This window comes from Indicator indicator, chromosome 29, assembly GCF_027791375.1.
Source record: "Indicator indicator isolate 239-I01 chromosome 29, UM_Iind_1.1, whole genome shotgun sequence".
In the NCBI taxonomy this organism is placed as follows: domain Eukaryota; kingdom Metazoa; phylum Chordata; class Aves; order Piciformes; family Indicatoridae; genus Indicator; species Indicator indicator.
In genome coordinates, this window is record NC_072038.1 from 1,954,624 (window position 1) to 1,974,455 (window position 19,832).

A 19,832-nucleotide genomic window follows, 5' to 3' on the forward strand; every position below is an offset into this window, starting at 1 on the left:
GTCTCCAGAAAAGGAGACTCCACAACCTCTCTGGTCAGCCTGTTCCAGGGCTCTGTCACCCTCACTGGAAAGAAGTTTCTCCTCATATTGAGGTGAAATCTCTGTTCCAGTTTGTATCCATTTTTCCTTGGCTTATTACTGTGCATCACCAAAGAGAGCCTGGCCCCCTCCACTTGACACCCACCCCTCAGATATTGATAGACATTTATCAGATCCCCTCTCAACTTTCTCTTCTCTACACTAAACAGCCCCAGGGATCTCAGTCTCTCTTCACAAGAGAGATGCTCAAGTCCCCAAATCATCCTTGTGGCTCACTGTTGGACTCTCTCCAGCAGGTCTCTGTCTCTCTTGAACTAGGGAGCCCAATAAACTGCAATCCCATCTCTCCTTTCAGTGTGGAACAGCAGTGAAACCGTTTGTAATTTATAATTTTTAGTGCTCATCAAACGCCTTTGGCAGTCTCATTAGCTTCCACTTTTTCACTGGGTTGCCCAGTTGTGTCGGTGTGAGCTGAAATTCCCCCCCCCCCACCAACAATAACCAGGCTAGCTCAGTCTGGAAGCAAATGAAAAGCTGTATTTACAAGCAAAGTCTAAAAACTGCAATGAAATGCAATGAATATGTACAAAATACAAAATTCACAACATTCACAAATATATACAATCAACAGAAAAGCACAACCGATCTCCCTTTGCTTCCCCCCAAGGGGACCCTCCCAAAGGGGCCTTTCTCTCTCTCCCAGGAGCTTCCCCCAGACCCCCCTGGACAGAAAAGCAGAGTTAGTTAAGCAGAAAGTTGTTAACTTAGCTGCCAAGGTCAGTGTGTGTTATCTTCAGCCAGAAGAGAAGAAGAAACAGCAACCAGACAGCCCAGCAACTGCCCCCACTGCCGAACGCAGAATGTGCAGAGTGCCTACTTTGTTTTGGGTAATAGTTCTTAAACATTTCTATCTATCCAATGGAAGTGTTTAGAACAATCGTTATTTTGCTTTCTTACACCCAATAGTGACTTATTTACATTCTTTCACTTTCTCTGTTCTGAACTTTGCAAGGAAAAATTAAAAAGACAGTTTCAAACCATCACACCAGTACAGTCCCAACTTTTTCTAACATGTCCTGGGAAGGTTTGTTTATCCACTAGGGCATCCAGTCAGTGGGCAGTAGATTAGGAAGTCCTAGTTTATAGATTCATATCAGTCATAAATGGACATCCAAAAGTTAGGCAGAGAAAATGTGACTCGAGTTCTGTCGATCAGCTTTTGCTGAACAGTGGCTGCTGTGGCATTGAGTTCTTACTGACTGCATCTTTGGAAAGAATCCATTCAAGTCAATAAGTATCAATAGATTACAGCATAACACTGATTGTACTTATCTGATGAACATGTTCCATGATCTATGCCTTGCAAGATTTTACCACTTACACAGTGGATGGCACGGGAAAGACGTAGGTAGAAAGAACTTCAGGGGGATAACAAGATGTGTTGCAGGGTGAAGTTGGGTATAGATAAGAACATTAGTGCTAGATGGAGATTAAAAGTATGTCTCCATGTGACCCACTTGTCTCTCAACATGAAGTTCACAGGATAAGCAAATAACCCTTTCTAGTGAGCCCTGGGAGGCTGGAGAGAGCTCAGAGCTGCTCAGCTTCTGTGGCAGTAGGAGACCTCCTCCTGGGGGCTGATAGCCTGGAGAGCAGGCGCAGGTGCCTACTGAGACAGCAGTGTCTCCTGTGCCTGGAGACAGGTCACTTCAGCTGCTGTTCCTTGGGTGATCAAGATCCCTGATGCCCTGATCAGGAACTGGGAGGTGCTGAGGGCCAAAGGAAGGTTCAGGAATGTTGCATAGAGGTACTGCTGGCAGACCATGGGCTTGCATGAACTAAGGGGCTTGCATGAACTAAGGGGCTTGCAGGAACTAAGCATAGGTGCAGCTGAGAGAGCAGAGATGCAGTGCCTGTGTGCCTGTCCCATCCTGTTCATGGACAGGAAATGAGCTGTCATGCAGTGTGAGGGACATCCTGCCGAGGACAGGATATGATTGGGTGAGACTGAGAAGAATGAGAGGTACTGATCGGTGAGGAAACTGAGATGGAGTAATGCAGGATAGGGGATGAATAGAGCTGAAGAAAAAATGAGTGAGGAGCAATCATGGAGGGGCAGGCAGTGGAGAGAGAAAATGCAGTAATGTGGGTGTGTTGTGTATGAGAAGGTGATGCAGCAAAGCTGATGCAGCAAAGCTATTGCTGGAATGGAAAGAGCTCGAGCTAACCTCAGCTGTCACACCTATAGGAATCCAAGAGGTCAACTCGTACAGCATTATTAATTTCAGAATGGAGTGAGGTGTTCTTTAATTGCTGACTGACTCTCTTCAACATTTCTTTTTCATTCTCAAGATGCAAAAACCTGAAGAGGGGCTATGTCCTTTGGAGATGAAAGTGGAGAATCATGATGAAATCCTGTCCTCTTTCATGCAGATCTGTGAAGCTGCAGGCCCACACTTGTGACACACAACACTTGGGAGTGCAATGGCTTTGGTATTACTGACACATAGAGTCTAGCATGGTCTGTGCAGTTCCACCTGGCAAGAACTTCTCCAGGCTCCTAACTTTATTGCAATGGAGTCAAAAGCAGTTTAGGGGAATTAGAAATCCCTTCTGAAGCTCAGTCTCTCTTTCTGTAGAATGTAACTTTTTCCACAGGGTTTCTGCATAACATTTTCTCATTTCACAGTTTCTTTGTGACTCACTGAGAGGCTGTGCCCCAAGATCTTCCTGCAGAGGAAATGCAGCCAGCAGTGCTTTCCTACCAGGCCACAACTGCATCCATTGTCCTATATATGTGCAAACCGAGTTATGTTTGGATCATGTGTGTAGAAGGCTCTCATCTACCCTGCATGGTTGGAAATGTCAAGCAAGTTGATTAGAAGCATCTCATGTCATGATTTGATATCATCTTGTACCACTATCAGAATAACAAGTTCCAGAAAATCCTGATGAAGGTGCAAGTGGCTGCCCTCTGCACTGGGCCGTTCAGGCACAGCTCTCGGACTCTGAGCTGGCTTCAAGTGTGGTGGTGGGACATCAAAAATCAAAATCTCCCCTGTCCCTAGGGACAACAGACCTGCCTGGCTGGGTAGGAAGACAGCAGATCCAGCGGGAGGAAGGAATGGAGAAGCTGAAGTAAAGCATAACAAAGGATAAAATGCTTTTTGCCTGCCTAGCTCTGCTCCTAAGGAGTATCCTCCTCTCCTGTCACTCCAAATGGTTTTATTTGGTCCTTGTTCCTGCTGACAAATGACAGAAATCCTGCACTGCTTTGTCTTCTCACAGTGGACTTGAATGGCAGATCTGAAGGAAGCAATGCCAGAGCAGTTCTGACTTCCAAACAGCACAGGACATCTTTGATTGACAGCTCATAATTCACTCTCTCCCACTGCTCTGGAGAGCCATGAGAAGGAGCCATCTGGCCTACATGTGCTGTCACTGGACACACTCATCTCATGCTTGAACCAATCAGAGGTGGCTGCTGCAGGAGCAGGTAGATCCCATGGCAGAAGCACACAGTAAGTAAGGTCTAATACTGTTCAATTCCTTTGCCAAGAGTGATGACATTCCAGTGTGGGCCTCTGGAAAACATCCCTGGAAGGTTTATCACTAACCAGTTGTAACAACTGATCTTTACTGATGTTGCTTCTCTCGGCAGACCTACTGCGGCTCTTCCTTAGACATGGTAACACAAATCTGTGCCACTTGTTTTGTGTCTTGTCCCTTTCAGTAAAACAGCATAATAAAAACACTTCTACATTTTGCTGAGGTGTCAGAGTATCTCTGGCAGAATTTCTCTATCTTTAGAGAAGAAGACCTGGAAGAAGAACCTGGTTAGAGCAACAGTAGGCCAGCAGTTACAGGGGAGAGGCCTGGGTCTTTCATTAGGAAAAAAAAATCAGAATAATAAAGTTTATCATAAAAAATCTCCCTGTACCCCCTGGAGCAGGTCCATTTCTCCAGCACTGGTTTCAGTTGTCAAATTTTCAGCTGTCTGGATTCAGTAAGCTCTGCAAGCTTCTCCAGTCTGTTGGACATCCTTCTGGCTGGTACTTTTGAAACCAGACTGTGTGCCTGCTCCTTGCTGCTCTGAGCATTCTGCTGCAGGCCCCTATGTTCAGACCTCTTTCTTGCATGTGTTCTTCCCATCACTCTGGAAGTTACTTCTCATCTTCCTGTCCTCTTTACCAGCTGTCAGGTAAGGTCCAGTCTTCCCTTCAGAACATCTCACCTGACCCACACAGAAGCAGAACAAGGCTTCCCCACCTTCTCCCCAGTCACTGTCTTTTAACAAAATACCACTCCATTGATTGCAGGGTTGAAGAGATCTAACCAAAACCTATTCTCATGATGAGGGTAGCAATAGATCAGCTTTTCAGGCCTCTCCCCAAATGTGTTGCAGGTGTCTGGCAGTCCCTCCCAGTCACATACAGCCTGGAGCATCCAGAAAGCAAATACAAAAGTAGGCATTGCAATCAGGCTTTATAAGTGAAATCTTTAGCCTAATTTCTGTCTGTGAGATCTCTCAAAGACATCCAACTGAAGCAATCATTCCTTGCTTTTCTTCATTGCATCCTCTGATTGTCTTTAGACCCCACAGTAGCCATCCAGTGAGGGATGGCTGCAGTTCTGCTGGCAGCAACTTAGCACTTCAGAAGGTTGTTTGATTTCCATTGAAGGAAAGAAGAAGCCTGAGCTTCAGTGTAAGACATTAACCATAGAACTCTGACTAAAGAGCAAGACAAAAGCACACAGGTCTGGTCTGGTCTGGTCTATTCTACACAGAGAGATATCAGCTTCCAATATCACCAGAGATTTTTAAGTCGAGTTTTACACATCCCTGCTGCTTCGCTCAGACCACATTGCTTAAAGGTGGATAGTTCTCCACAGGTCAGCTAATACCTTTTCTGCAAAGTAGGTAAAACACAGAGTTCAGCCACTCCCTCTTGAAAAAATGCTGGTCCTCTGTTCAGGAAATCAAGAGATTTCCAGGTGATGTGTGAATTAATAGAGGTGAGATGTATCTCATGTTTCCTTGTTGATACTTCATAGCACAAACTACCCTTTCTCCAGACTTTCTCCACAACTCCTCTGTGTCCCAAGCACTTTCAAATCTGAAGCCTTTCTGTGTTGGGAAAACAAAAACTCTCAGGATGAGAATGTTTTAAAGCATTGTCCCCATTCTGTTTATGGAAATATCTCAGTTTCAGTAGAATGAACCCAGGAAAAATCCCATATCCAAATACTACAGCTGGAATATGTACACATTTCTTCTTACAACATGGATTTAGGAAATGGCCTTAACATCCACAGGGTTACTAGAATAATTGATCTTGGGAATAAAAGTGTTAGGTTATGATGAATATTTAGCTAAGGCAATCAAATTGTCAATATAAACCAAAAGAGGTTGTCTGCTAATGCTAAGTGCTCACAAAATGCAAAAGTAAGTACCTAAGTTTCTTGTCAAAACCAAAAAGTGTTCAGCATTTTCACTGCTCAGTGTTAGTTTTTACACTGATCTAGAAGAAGATTCCTGGCGGGATTTGCAGCCTGTAAATGCTATTCTCAGCTATGCTGTTAATATTTAGAATGCATGCCAAGAGGGATCTGTGTGCCTGTGAGTCCTCAATGAACAAACAGGGAACGTGTAGCCTCAAACTGAATATCCCTGGGTGAAAGAAAACCTCTCAGGAATGCTGGCATCAGGCAGGGAGAAATGCCGGAACATTGATTCTCTGGTGCAAAGCTTCTCATTCTGACACTGCTGCTAAGATGTGGCTGGGCACTGGCTCCTGGAGGTGGTAAGGACACTTTTCACATCAAAAGTTCTTTTATTGTACTGAAAGGTGAGCACTGTGTTGAATTAAACAGAACATGTTTAGTGCTTTCTCTGTTTCTGGCACAGTGTATCTAGCCTGGGCAATCATTGTGGTTTGTCTGGGTAAGATGTGTCCTGCAGGGATTTGAATTGTCATTCCAGATCAGCAGTGCTAAATAGGACGGGCCAGGAAAGGAGCTGAGGTAAAGGCAGCAATGAGCTTAAGAAATGAAAGTCACTAACCTGACAGTAGGTAAAGTACATTAGGCCAGTTACTGGTTTGGCTACTGCAAAGACAAACCAAGTGAGCTAACTTTTGTGTCTGTGGCTGTTCAGAACCTCCTGTATCTCAAGCCAGCTATGAGTGGACCTTGCTATGTTCTGCTCCTGTTCCTTTGTTTGGAGTCTAATTCCTGTAGTGTTTGATAGAGTTATTATCTGACCTCATAACAGAGGAAGAAAATGAATTACTTCTACCTGGGTAGATTTAACAGCAGATTTTAAAGCCAGGGATGTCTTTACTTTCCTCTGATGACACCTAAGCAGATGTTTACTGAGTAAATGTAATGGCCATATAAAGAAAAGTAGAGAGGGAGGCAAAGATCTGCTGGAGATTAGACAGTTAACACAGAGCACTTTTTGGCTTAAAGAGGAACAGCTCTTGGCTATGCATGAGATTTCTATGGTTACTTACATTTCTCCTATCTCCACAGTAAATGTCAGAGAAAGATATGTGAGCAGCAGGTCCTGGCCAAGAAGATCACATTCAGGATGCTCTTTCCATCACATGCCAAAGCAGCAAAACAACTTCAGTTACAGAACAGGTGAGTGGGTTGGACATGTTCTGACAGCAATAGAAGGGGAAGGAAAAGGCAAAGGAGTTGCAGCATGGCAGGGAAGGAGAGGAAATGAGGACAGCAATATAAACTAAAATTACCAGGTGCTTCATTAATTGTCTGGTTCCTCTGTTGACAATACACCTATGAGAGAAGCAGGGAGAGGCTACTCTGTGGAGGGAGATTTGTTTAGAGCAACTTCATGTTGCTCTAAGTGGATATCACAATTGCGTCCAAAGAATTTACCTCCTTGCTTCACAAAGCATGAAATACTTGTGAACATTGACACTACACAAGGCATTGCTGAAATAGTCTGCAGTATTGAGAGCCAGTGAGATGTTTGCTGTTGATAAATCCCAATACTTATTATTTACATTGAAAAAAGAAGATTCTCAAAAGTTGCTTTTAGTTTGGAGAGTAATAGGATATTACTATTGCTATTGTTATTGCTATTGCTATGACTATTGCTATGATTATGACAGGAATAGGATAATTAGTATATTGGTGCTCATGCAAAATTAGCCTCTTTTAATGTTGACCTAACGAGCTACATGTGCACTGACCACTTCCCTTGACCACTGCCATGCCAGGTGGCACGGATCAGTCTCTGCAGCTCCCTGACCTTTTCTCCATCTGGCCCTGTATTCCTGAAGTGCCTCATAGGCTCTCAGAGCAGAGTCATCCCATGACCCTGCACTGCTGTTGCACTCACATTAGCTAAGCCTGGACCTCTTTGGGCTCCAGTTCCAAAGCCTTCCTGTGTGCTGAGCTGTATTTCTCCCAGCAGTATTGTGCTGATGTTGGGCTTGTGCTGCTGACACGCTGGGGCCAGAGGGTCCCCATTCTGTGAGAACTGTAAGAGCACTGTCCTGAGATCTGAGTAGCAAAGCTGAGGTCCTAGCTGGTATCCTCCCTGCCTGGGGTTGATGGGGAGTTGGCAGTGTGAACTGCTGAATTTTACTTTATTGACCAAGAGTGTGAGATGGGAAATGTTTCATGCTACTATTGCTGAAACACCACTTTTGTGCTCCAGTGTAATAAAATATATATTTATATTTTATATTTCATATTTTGGGTGGTGGTATCTTCAGACAGTGCTGTAACTTAGTTACAAAGTATATTTACAGGTTCTGTTATTCGGTTGTGGGTAATACATTCCACAAATGAAGACAGTTAAACAATTTAAGCATAAATCTGAGAATTTCCAATCCAATGATTCAAACTGGAAATAAAGGTGCTGTGCCCTGTGGTTTCCCACAAGGGAGATTCTGCAGCAAAGTAGCCAGGTGCTCAAGGCTTGCTCCTCTCTCTGGTATCTTCCCAGACACTGTAACTATAATTCAAGCAGCTCTTGGTTCGGAGAGGGCTAAGGGCCTCTCTCCTCTCATGCCCAGATCCCAGGCTGTAGCAGTGAAGCTCTTCTGGGATTCACTTCTCTTAGGGCTTTTCCCCTTTCTGCCTCCAGTGCAGGGCTCTCAGAATGTTGGTTGATGGTCCAGGTGTGATTTGCCTGTTAGGAGAGGCTCTTCAGCTGCTACTCCAGCAGCATTTGGTTCTTGTTGCAAGGCCAATCGATACCTTCTTGGTTGGTTTAAATACTGTCCAAAGACAATTAATGTCCATTGGTAGCAGAGAAACCTGATAGCTGAACCTATAGGATGGGGCATAGCCAAACATGGCCAGGGGCACACACAGTTCCCAGGTGTGTTACACATTTATCTGGACCATCTGGACACCAGGACATGACCAGGTTTACACATTCACAGGTGCTTAACCCATTGTCTGGGTTAGGCATGGTGTGGGGTTTGTCCCTTCAGGACAGCCAATTCCCTGATGACCATATGGGACAGGAGCTCTGCTTGGGGCCATTAACTACATCCATTTGAAACTTTCAGAGGTGTTCCATTATGGCCATTATGGACCAGAATTTATCTTTTTTTCAGGACAGTTGCACTAGTGCGGATCAGGAGACAGACAGTTTGCTTCCAAAAATAGTGCATTGGTGCAAAGCTGCCCTGACCTCCACACACAGTAGATCATCACAAGTAAAAAAAAAAGGAAAGTTCTAGTTTCTCACCTGTGTTCTACTTGAGTCCTAATAATGTAATTTATTGGTCCCTCAGTAAAACTGCACTGAAATTTCAGCATAGGACAACATGTAGGGCTAGGATTTTCTGTCTAAAGATGTTTTTTAGATGGAAATTACAACAAGTGGCAAACAATCCTACACCCTTGCACAATACAATGTCCTAAAAGAGGGATATGAATTGGCAATCCCAAGAATGTGATAATTTTCAAGCAAGGTGGGTCAAATATTTCACATATTCCAATTGATGGTGAATGCTTCTATGGTTTTCTTTTGTTCAAAATACATGTTGCAAAGTAAAGGGACTGGTTTTCTTAGTCATGTAACTACCAATCCAACTGACTGAAAGAAGGCTGTAAAAATGATCAGAGGGCTGGAGCACCTCTCATATAAAGGAAAGCTGAGAGAGTAGGGGTTGTTCAGCCTAGAGAAGGCTTCAGGAAACCTTCTGGTGGCCTTTCAGTGCTTAAAGGGGCCAAGCAGTGACAGGACAAGGGGTGATGGCTTGAATCTACAACAGGGAGATTCAGACTGCATAGAAGGAAGAAATTGTCTATACTGATGGTGGTGAGACGTTAGCCCAGGTTGCCCAGAGAGGTGGGAGGTGCCCCATCCATGGAAGCATTCCAGATCAGGTTGGTCAACACTGGACAGCCTGTTCTAGTTGAAGACCTCCCTGCTTCTTGGAGGGGCACTGGACTAGATGACCTTTAAGGGTCCCTTCCAGCCCAAACTGTTCTCTGATTCTATGAAACATGAACTGTTTCCTATTATGGAAACTTCCAAGGTCTGGAGCCACAGCATCCAAGCACCAACATAAACCAGAAAACTGCCTAGAAACCTTTACAAATACAAAATTGTCCCTATTTTCTCAGTATTAAATTGTGACAGGTTTCAATCCCCTTTCTTTCCTCCTTAGTTCAACAGCCATAAACATTTGCCTATCTCATCTATCTTCCCAGAATCCTTTGTTTCTCTTCATTAATGTTTTCTTCTTAAAATTTGAAACAATTTCTTCAGTTTCTTAGAGCTCCTTTTAATTCTGAAGCCATTTCACCCTGACAAAGTGCTTGGATGCTTCTCTTCCACAAGTTCTGAGGCAATTCACAAAGTCTGCAGTGTAACAACCATGCAAGGCAATCACAGCAGGTTGTCATCATCATGTAGAGGTTTAAATTGCAGCTACCACATAGTGTAGCTCCCAAGAGTGGCACTGAGTACCCCTGCTTTAAAAGCCAGTAGAGCTGCCAGAATGGGACACCCAAGTGCTCTTTACTGGTAATTATGTATTTTATCTTGGAGACCCAGGTGGCTGGCAGGCTCATGCTGGCACAGCCTGTTACCATCTCAGCAGCTGTATCATGAAGGAAATGGCACATTCTGGCCACAGGCTCCTTGGAGAGGGGATCTGTAGAGCCAAGGACATGAAGTGCAGCTCACATAAATAAGGCAGGTATCTGTTCTTGGCCCTCCAAACCCCTCCTCCTGCAGTCCTGGCAGACTCACTGCCGTGGGCCAGGACAGAATTAGAGAAAAGCTCCATCCCTGACAGGAACAGAAAGAATCTCGGGGCACTGCAGCCAAAGGGCACTTCTGTGCCTGCAGCCTCAGCTGCACAGGAACTCCCAGGCTGGGCTCTCCCATATGGGGCAGAGACAGTATGGGGCTGTTGCCCAGCTCCTTCCCCACCCAGGGTCCACACAGGCTGCCATGGTGCAGTATGCACTAAGGGCATGGAGAGCCTCTGAGCACATCTTCATTCATGCTTACAGTGAACCAGGACAGTGTGTTGAAGTAAATATCCTGTTGTGGAACACTGTGCTTGGCATGACAGGTGTGCTCCAGGGGCCCCTCTAATGTGCTCCCACCTCAGACTGCCATTCAGGCAGACAAGAAAGATGAGAGGCAGGATTTCTTCTTCCCACTGTAGCCAAAATATGTTCTTGTGTTTGAACAGTGAGAGTCTGGGTGTGCTTTGCTTGGCTTCACAGTGCCATTTTCACATCCACCTCACACAGGAGAATATTGTGTCTTTGAAGCAGCATAAAGGCAAACTATGGGAGTGACGCATCTGCACTGCAGGCTGCACCCAGCACTGCAGGGTGACAAGGCTGCTGTCACCCTTCCTGGCCTAAGACTCTAGCAGGTCCTCATCTCTGGAGGCTGGATCTCATGGCCATCTGCAGATGAGTGAGGGTGACCCAGAGCCCTCAAGCAATTCCTGTCCTATGCAGGACCAGCCAGATCACAGCTCTCTAGAGTGGTGCTGCCATCGCTCTTCTTAGGCTGCTCTAACCAGGAGCATGGTGGAGCTGTCAGGGCCACAGGTTCCTCATGATGCCTTTCCAGTAGCCATCTGTTTGCAAGCACCTACGAGGTGCCCTTTGTGGGTAGAGGCCCCAGTGCAAATGAGGCCCTGCACACTGACCAGTGGTTGCTTCTGTCAGCTCAGGGACTTTTCTCCCAGCAGTGCTAACCTTCACTCACATTTGCAGCCCTTTGCTGGCCTGTTGCACCTGGCTTTGTCCTGGCCCAGTGGTGAACACCTGAGGCTGGCTGACCCCTCTGGCTGCACTCTAACCCATCTGCTGTGGTTCAGTGATGAGATGTGGGGCAGGGAGTTTCAGCAGCTTTAACCTCTGCTGGGTTGAAGGCAGCCCTGGGTGCTGCTGTGTGCTGGCCCAGCTGGGCACAGGAGAGGCCACTCTGGTGGCTCCATGCTGCCCTCCCCTGGCACTGAGAGCCTTGAGCAGTGGCTCAGCAGTGCCTGGCTGAGCTCCTGTGACTGGCAGGAACCTGCTGGAGCCCTGTGACTGGTGCTCCTGCTCCTGTCCCCTGGTAATAAGGCCATGGTCCTTCTGCCAAGGATCTCTACAAGAACTTCTCTGTCGCTTTGGTGTCAGGTGATTCCCAGGCTCAAGCTGACAGTAAAGCTGATGGGGCTGGTGCCCTCTCAACAGTGGTCAGAGTGGTGAGGCAAAAGGCACAGCCACCACCCCAGCTCACATCTCTGCTCCTTGGTTTCCTCTGCCTGATTACCTGTGGTGACTGCACCAGGCAGTGACCAGCTTTACTGAGCTCTCCAAAGGGCTGGTAGAGTCCAGCTGCAGGCAGAGCTCAACCTCCATAAGCATCACGTGAGAGCCACTGGCCTGGCCAGGGTTTCTCCTGGGTGGTTCTTGAGGGGTCTCTGGTGCAGTGAGTGCAGGGAAAGCACAGACTGAGCAAAGGGCCATGGCCTTCTGCAATGCTGCTGAGCCTCAGAGCAAGCCTTGCCTCTGCCCCCATCCTCACCCACCCAGGCACACAGGGGAGGCAGCAGTAAACTCCTGCACTTAGAGCTGCAGTCCAGCCTGCCTTTATCATCTCTTGGTCTGCAAGAGAAGTGGTGTCCCCCATCCAGCCCAGGCTGAGACCCAAGTGATCACTGGAAGCACCGAGGCAGCTGCTGCGCTCCCCATGGGACAGCACATCCCAGCAGGGCATGGTGAGCACCCAGGAGCTGGGCTGGCACACCTCATGGCACAGACTTCAGAGGAGCCACTTCTGATGGAGACCCTTCCCAGGGAGAGCACCCTCAGGCCTGCTTCTGCTGGTGACCCCATTTCAGCTGAGAAGGAGCTGTGTGGGGTAAGAATAGCATCTGCTGCCTTGGGACACAGGCCAGATGCCAGCTGCTCCGTGGCAGCAGGTTGTGCTGAGCTATAGAAGGCAACCTACCCGCCCAGGAATGTCTTCAAGTGCTATTAGTGGAAGGCTGTCAGCTCCACAAGCAGGCATGACCCCACACAGGAGTCTTGCAGGAGCAGAGCTATTCTGAGCTTTGACCCTGAGGAGGGAGGCAGACACATGCCAGGCTGAGCCTCCTGCTGTGGGCCACCTCCAGAGATCTTTGTGTCCTGGTCCCCTCCTCTGGGAATGAGTCTCGTGAAGGCTTCTGGGTGCCTGGGTTGGACCTCCGAGCCCTAGAGGCAGGGGCCAGGAGGGAGCTATGCATTTGCCCAGGACACAAGGCAAGGCCCCAGTGCCACCAGCAGTGCCCAGTGGTGCTCACGGTGAGTCCTGCCCTGAGGGTGTGCACCACAGGGTCTGTGACTGCCTGCAAGTGAAACATGCAGGAGGCTGGAGGGAGAGACTCTTCACTTTGCAAAGCAGAATCTAAGGAAGGCTGTGGCCAGAGCAGACCCAGTTCTGCCCATGATGTGAGAGCTGCTCCTTCAGTGCCTTGCCTGTCTTTTCCCATTGGTGCCCCTTGTGTCTGTCATCACAGAAATTATGTGCAGGCATCATCAGCCTGATCCCTTCTCTTCATCCCTGCCTCAGGTGGGAGGAAGGGAGGACTGGGAAGCTTTTGGGAATTCTGTGAGGGGGTTCTGTATGCTTTAGGATGTTCTTTTCCACTATGCTTTGTAGTTTGTAGTTTTCTGTAGCTTCACCAATTCGTTTTTCCATTTAAACTTTTTCCATCACTCTCCAATCCGTTTGCGTGTGTCATTCTTTTGTCCCTTTCGGGGCAAGAGATGTTCTGGCTGGCCTCAAACCAGCACAGATTTTTGGTAGCAGAGGATGGTTCCTGCGGGGCTCTGCAGGTTGGTTTGGAGAGGTGCAGAGGTGGAAAAGTTAAAATGGTATCTGAGCGTTGCTGTTTTTGGTGGCTGGGCTCAAGGCTTTGTGCTGGCGCAATCGTGTGAGCGTTTTATGGGTTCCGAGAGGACGCCCTGGTGTATGGCGGTGGCGTAGAATCCCGTCAGCCCTTCCAAGCGGCAGCGGTGATTTTGTAGCCATTTGCTTCGGGGGAAAAAGCTTAAGAATGCGATGCCTGTCCCTTTCCCTTTTGTTCCCCGTGGCGCCAGCGGCGAGCAGAGCGGCAGGGAGCCGAGGAAGGGGGAGGGACAGTCGGAAGCAGACCAGGGTCGGCTTGTCCCACGGCGGTGGGGGCTGGCCGCAGCGGGAGGTGAGCGATGGCGCCCGTAATCAAGAAGGCGAGCGGTGGCTCCAGTTCAAAGGCTGCTTCCGAGGGCCCAGGGAGCGACGGTAGCTTTGGCTGGAAAAGCCGCTCGTGTGGCCCGAGGGGTGGCGGCGGTTTGGATCTGTACCGCGGCTGCAAAGGTGATGGCGGCTCTCGCTGTTATCTCTCCCTTGACTTTCGGACGCGTTCTGAAAATGGCGCCTAAGCACCTGGCTCCGCCTCTCTTCTCGGCGGGTTGCAGTGCAGGCACTCCCTCTCCGGGGGAGGGCTGTGTAGCCGGATGCCTCCATGCCTCGGTGTGCTTATCGCTCAGGAGGTGCGGCGGCGTGCCTGCGCGCGGCGGCATGCCTGCGCCTGGAAGCGATCAGCACTTGCATTGGGAAAGGTCCGTGACTGAGAAGTTGTGAGGTTGTTTCCAGGTGGCCAGGATGTCCTTCGGACCCATGAAGAGTTCGCCGTGCAGAAGAAAGAACTCTGCATCGCTGGGAGGTTCCACCAATGAGGGAGAAGAGCTGGACTGAACTGTTACCTGAGCCCAAGAGACTCTTTGGAAGGACACCCAGATGAGGACCTGGACTTTGCCAGACCTCATCTAAGGACTGTTCTGATTTGATGATATGTTTTGGGTGCAGGAATTATGGGTATGAAATAAGGGGTGGAATGTGGCAGTTTAGGCTGGATGCCCCCTGCCACTGCTGCATGAGATACACCTCTGGTGTCCTGGGTGCCCACCCACAGGGGTGGACACAGGAAATGGCGTATTTCTACCCATGAATCCTGCACCCTATAAGGCCATCTGCAGAGTCGTTCTCTTCCTCTTTCTTCCCTCTGCTCCCATGGGAGATGTCCTCTCTTATCGGGTAATGCTGGGGGAGTATCCTCAAGGCCTCTTAGGCCTGTCTAGGCCTAATGCCAGGAGGAGAATGGAGGGGGGGCAGTCTCAGACCTGGCCAGCCTGAGACTTGCCTAGCAGTAGGAGGGGGGGGAAGGAAGAGCCCTGAGGGATTGGGTAGACCCTCAGGTGGGAGGAAGGGAGGACTGGGAAGCTTTTGGGAATTCTGTGAGGGGGTTCTGTATGCTTTAGGATGTTCTTTTCCACTATGCTTTGTAGTTTGTAGTTTTCTGTAGCTTCACCAATTCGTTTTTCCATTTAAACTTTTTCCATCACTCTCCAATCCGTTTGCGTGTGTCATTCTTTTGTCCCTTTCGGGGCAAGAGATGTTCTGGCTGGCCTCAAACCAGCACAGCTCCTCCTTTCTGCTGACACATCATCAGGTTGCAACACTGTGGTGGTGAATCAGGATTGCAGAGTCTGAGGAGCTTGCGCTTGTAGAAGCCATTACACACAAAAGGGATACTCATAGATGTTGAATGCCACCTAGACCCTAACTTCTAGACCCCACCATTTGTGAGGCCTTCATATTGTAGGGTCTTGTGACTTGTAGGAACTTACTGAGAGACTGATATTAGGGTTTGTGACTGCCACAATCTCAATCCAAAGCAGCTTCTCAATCCAACTTCCCAAAATTCATTGTCTGTTCAGCCTGTGTGTTGGCCAAAATGCTGGTAGTGGTGTGTGAGGAAGGCACAGAGGGGCACAGCCATCCCTTTTCTCCTGCTCTCTTGCCTGAGGCAATACCACTTGCAGCCTGCTGAGCAAGAGGTGACAAGGCTGACCAATGAGCTGCTCTGCGCAGGAGCTGTGTTGGTACCACAGTGTGTGAGAAACAGGCCTCAGGGACAGTCCTTCCAGTGTGTGGCCACAAGCTGGGGTCAGCATTCTGCCCACTGTGGAGAAGCTAGGAGCAGGTGGTGGCACCAGCCAGGGGTAAGAGAGAAGACAGAGCTTAGGGGCACCATGCATGTGTCATAAGAGTGCTGTGTGTACTGAAAACCACCTCTGCCAGGGACTTGTGGGGCCTTCATGCTGCAGGGTTCTGTGACTTGTGAGAACTTACTGAGAGACTTATGTTAGGGTTTGTGACTGCAAGGATCTTAATCCAAAGCAGGGGAATGCTGCGATGGAGAGACAGGACGAGGCCTGATGCAAGCCAAATGACGATTTATTGTACAAAGATTTTTCTTTATATAGGTTAACATAATATCAGAAGGCAGCTTGTAATTGGTCATTGGTATGTCCATACTACAGTTGTAAATTCATGATCGGCTACAGACAGAAAGTATCATACGAACGCATATATTTTTCAGAAGGCTTAAGCAAATGTCAAGCAAGAGATAAAGGGATTCCATAATTCTGTCCTAAGTTTTGCTTTGTTCTTGTTATCAGGTCCCTGCATAACTCCCTTAGGTCACAGTGGCCTCTAGGGAGCCAACCTGTCTGTGTTTTCCTTCTAGCTGCGCTCTGTTCCCAGGGTTTCCCACCCGTCAGGGTTAAAGCATCTCCTTCTATCAGTAAGACAGTGTCTGGGGTTCTGGTCCCTAAATCAATTCCTTCATTTCCCCCTCCCTGGTGAACGATAAGGATTCTCTTGAGTGATCGATTAATTAAGCCTTGTAAACATTGCAATATACAGGGTAAAAAAAGCAATAAAAAAGCAAAACAGCAAAAGCATAAATGATTGTTTTAGTAAGACTACAAAGTCAGCCAGAAATGGTTAAATGACCAAGACTGCAAAGTCCTCCTCTGATTCATGAGGGCAGAGCTGGCCAGGCTCTATCCCCACAAATAAGGAAAACACCTACAGGCAGACAATGAGGATGGGAATGCCTCTTCACTTCTATGAATTCAGCTCGATTGCACCATGCAGTATAATTTCTGTACCTCTTCCCTGCTGGAGTAACATCCTGAGTATCTGTGGCCTTGTCTGGTGTAGAATTAAACACAACACAGTAATGCATTCTTACCAATCCTAACACACTTATCTCTTGAGGCTAGTCAGATTTGTCTTTTCAAATCCTTTACACCCAAAACTATGAAAGCTTTTAAGTGTGCCAGGAAGCACATGTAGAATGATCTTTTCAAGTTCAGTGGTTCAGTTTTTTCAGTGATGTCCCTTTACCCATTCACTGATAGGCCCACCAGACAGGTGCTGAAAGGATTGGCAGGTGTTGGTACGGAGAGGCACAGCATGTCTCGTCCTATGGCCTTGGCAAGTGTGATCCACACATTTTGCTGTGGTTGCTTTGAGATCTGCAAGGCTGCTGCTGCAGTCAGCATCCAAAGGATGATGAAAGCACTGGGACCCAATATGGTCCAAAACCTGTTTAAACACAAGCATATTCTCCACCCGAGGTTATTAATACACTGGTGGTAGTTAAAAAATTAAAATGACGTGTCATTGGGGTTTCCTGGGAATCATTAGGAAGCTGCAAAAAAATTAAATTTTAAAATGTAAAACATACATAGCTTTGTTTAACCAGGCCTCTGAAGAGGCCCCTACCATTCCCCCTCTTTAGTTTTTGCAAAAGTCACTTCAGTGTACTGTGTGAGGGAATAAGGAATACATGGAACATGAGCGATACCCCACAATTGCAAGAATGAATTAATTTTACCAGATAGATAGGCTGGGCTATTTGTCTATTCCTGGGTAACCACTGTTTAACTATAACATTCTAGTGAGTTAACATATAAATCTACATAAACATATTCCCTAATTACATAACATTAAGGCATTGAAACATTCAGTCCCGAATGAAATGTTTCCTCCGGGGACACTCGTGCAGTCAGCTTCAGATCTGTGCTTCTGATCTCAGTCAAACAGGCACTGTGGTCAGACTCAGTGGTCAGCTGATTGTCAGCTTCACGGGCACTGCTGTTTGTCCCATTCTTTGAGTCTTGCGCTGGGCCTTGCCATGCTGGCATCAGGAAAAGCCTGTAGGTGGGAAAAGATGAATCCCTTTCCTAGCCCTGAGTTCTTCCTAGGGAAAACTTGTGTACCAAAAAAGGAAAAGAATTTTTTTTTTTGTCGCTTTTCATATTCTTATAACCATATCTTAAAACCTTTATAAACACAAAAACCAATAGAACACTCTATAACATTCCTAAAATAATCTTATGTCCTGCTAATATCAAAAAAGGTCCTAAAAACTTTAAAAAACTACATAAAAATTAAACCATCAATATAGTGTACAAAAAAACACCAAAAAAAAAAGATAATGCGTGCTTTTCAAAATGAAAACTTATTTACCATATAAAGCTCTTTTTAAAATTTTGCCGGCAAACTCAAAAAAAAGAGAGAGGTTCAAACCAGAAAAAAAGGAAAAAAAGAAACCTTAACCTATAAACTCATAAAGCCAGCAGCACTTAGTGTGTATGCTTGTTGATTAGGAAAAATATTTTAACACAATCACTAAAAACGTATAAGCAAAAGTCATTTTCTATAACAGTATACCTTATTACAAATACCAAGTTTGTTTTTTGGGTAGTCAATTACCATCATGCTTATTGTAAAGAAATGCAACAATTGCAAACACTAAAATAATAAATTCCCAAATGCCTTAAAATCAGAACACAGGTTTCTGCAGACCTTCAACAGGGAGTAAAACAAGGGAGTGAGATAAGGAGGGAGAAGGAAGGGGGGGGAGAGAAAACGGGGGGGAGGCAAACGGCAGTAGAGAAGACACATTTTTCTTTTTTTTCTTTTCGTTGTTCACACGCTGTTATCTTCAGAAATGTGCAGATTTTCCAGCTTTGAAGTGGAGGTTCTGACTGCATGAGCACTGCCTTCAGCTCCAAGGTTGCTTTTTCACTAATTTCTTGATGAAAAAAATGTGACATTTCTTTAAAGAATCAAGGTCTGTAAACACTATTGCTGCTGCTGATAGACGAGAGCGATGGGAGTCACAGCCGCCGCCTCCTCCACGGGACAAGCCAGAGCCAGCGCGGGGGTCGCCGCTTGGCTCCCTGCTGTGGCTGTCACCTCCGCTCTGAGACTCGTGATGGCCCAGCCAGGGGCCATCTCCTCCCACTGCCCCATACCGCTGTCCGTGCTGTAACTGTGGGGATATTTTTTTGCACCCACTTCAGTGCTACTCCAAGATCATGGCCAGAAATAACTTTGCCATGCTTTTTAAGGAGTGCATTAATTAGTTCATATACATCTCTCTCTGGGGACAACTCTTGATTCCCCATTTCAGTTTCCCACAGCTCACCTCACTTCCTGGAGGGATGATTTGGTGCCAGCTGGCGTCCTGCTTCCTTTCAGCAGCTCATTCAAACGTTCTGTGGGACGTCGCAGCAGACCATAGTATAGTGGTTATCTCCTCATCACATCAAGGGTCACCATTATGCTACGATGGAGAGACGGGACGAGGCCTTGATGCAAGCCAAGTGACGATTTATTGTACAAAGATTTTTCTTTATATAGGTTAACGTAATATCAGAAGGCAGCTTGTAATTGCTCATTGGTATGTCCATACTACAGTTGTAAATTCATGATCGGCTACAGACAGAAAGTATCATACGAACGCATATATTTTTCAGAAGGCTTAAGCAAACGTCAAGCAAGAGATAAAGGGATTCCATAATTCTGTCCTAAGTTTTGCTTTGTTCTTGTTATCAGGTCCTTGCATAACTCCCTTAGGTCACAGTGGCCTCTAGGGAGCCAACCTGTCTGTGTTTTCCTTCTAGCTGCGCTCTGTTCCCAGGGTTTACCACCCATCAGGGAAAAAGCATCTCCTTCTATCAGTAAGACAGTGTCTGGGGTTCAGGTCCCTAAATCAATTCCTTCAGGGGAAGGAGACAGGAAAAGGGTCAGCCTCTCTTGCTCTTCACGAGGGAAGTGAACTGTGCTGAAAGGACAAAGGGAGAAGTCTGAAGAAGTTTGTGAGGACAGAAGCAGGGCAAGGAGGTGCTGGAGACAGAGGAGAGGAGGCCAAAGCATCAGTAGTCCCCAAAGCAATGGCCAGCCTCTGAGTTTGTGGGTCCTCAATCCAGAGTCTGTGCTAGCTTCTCCCTTGCCCCAGGCAGGAGAAGCAGCAAAACTGCTTCTGCAGTGCAGTGCCCCAGGCTCACTCAGAAATAAACCCCAAAGAAGACTCTGCTCAGAGTGTGCATGCAGGGGACTCTACACTCTTTATTCTCTAGACACATTGAGGGGGTACAAAGATTTTCAGAGAAGA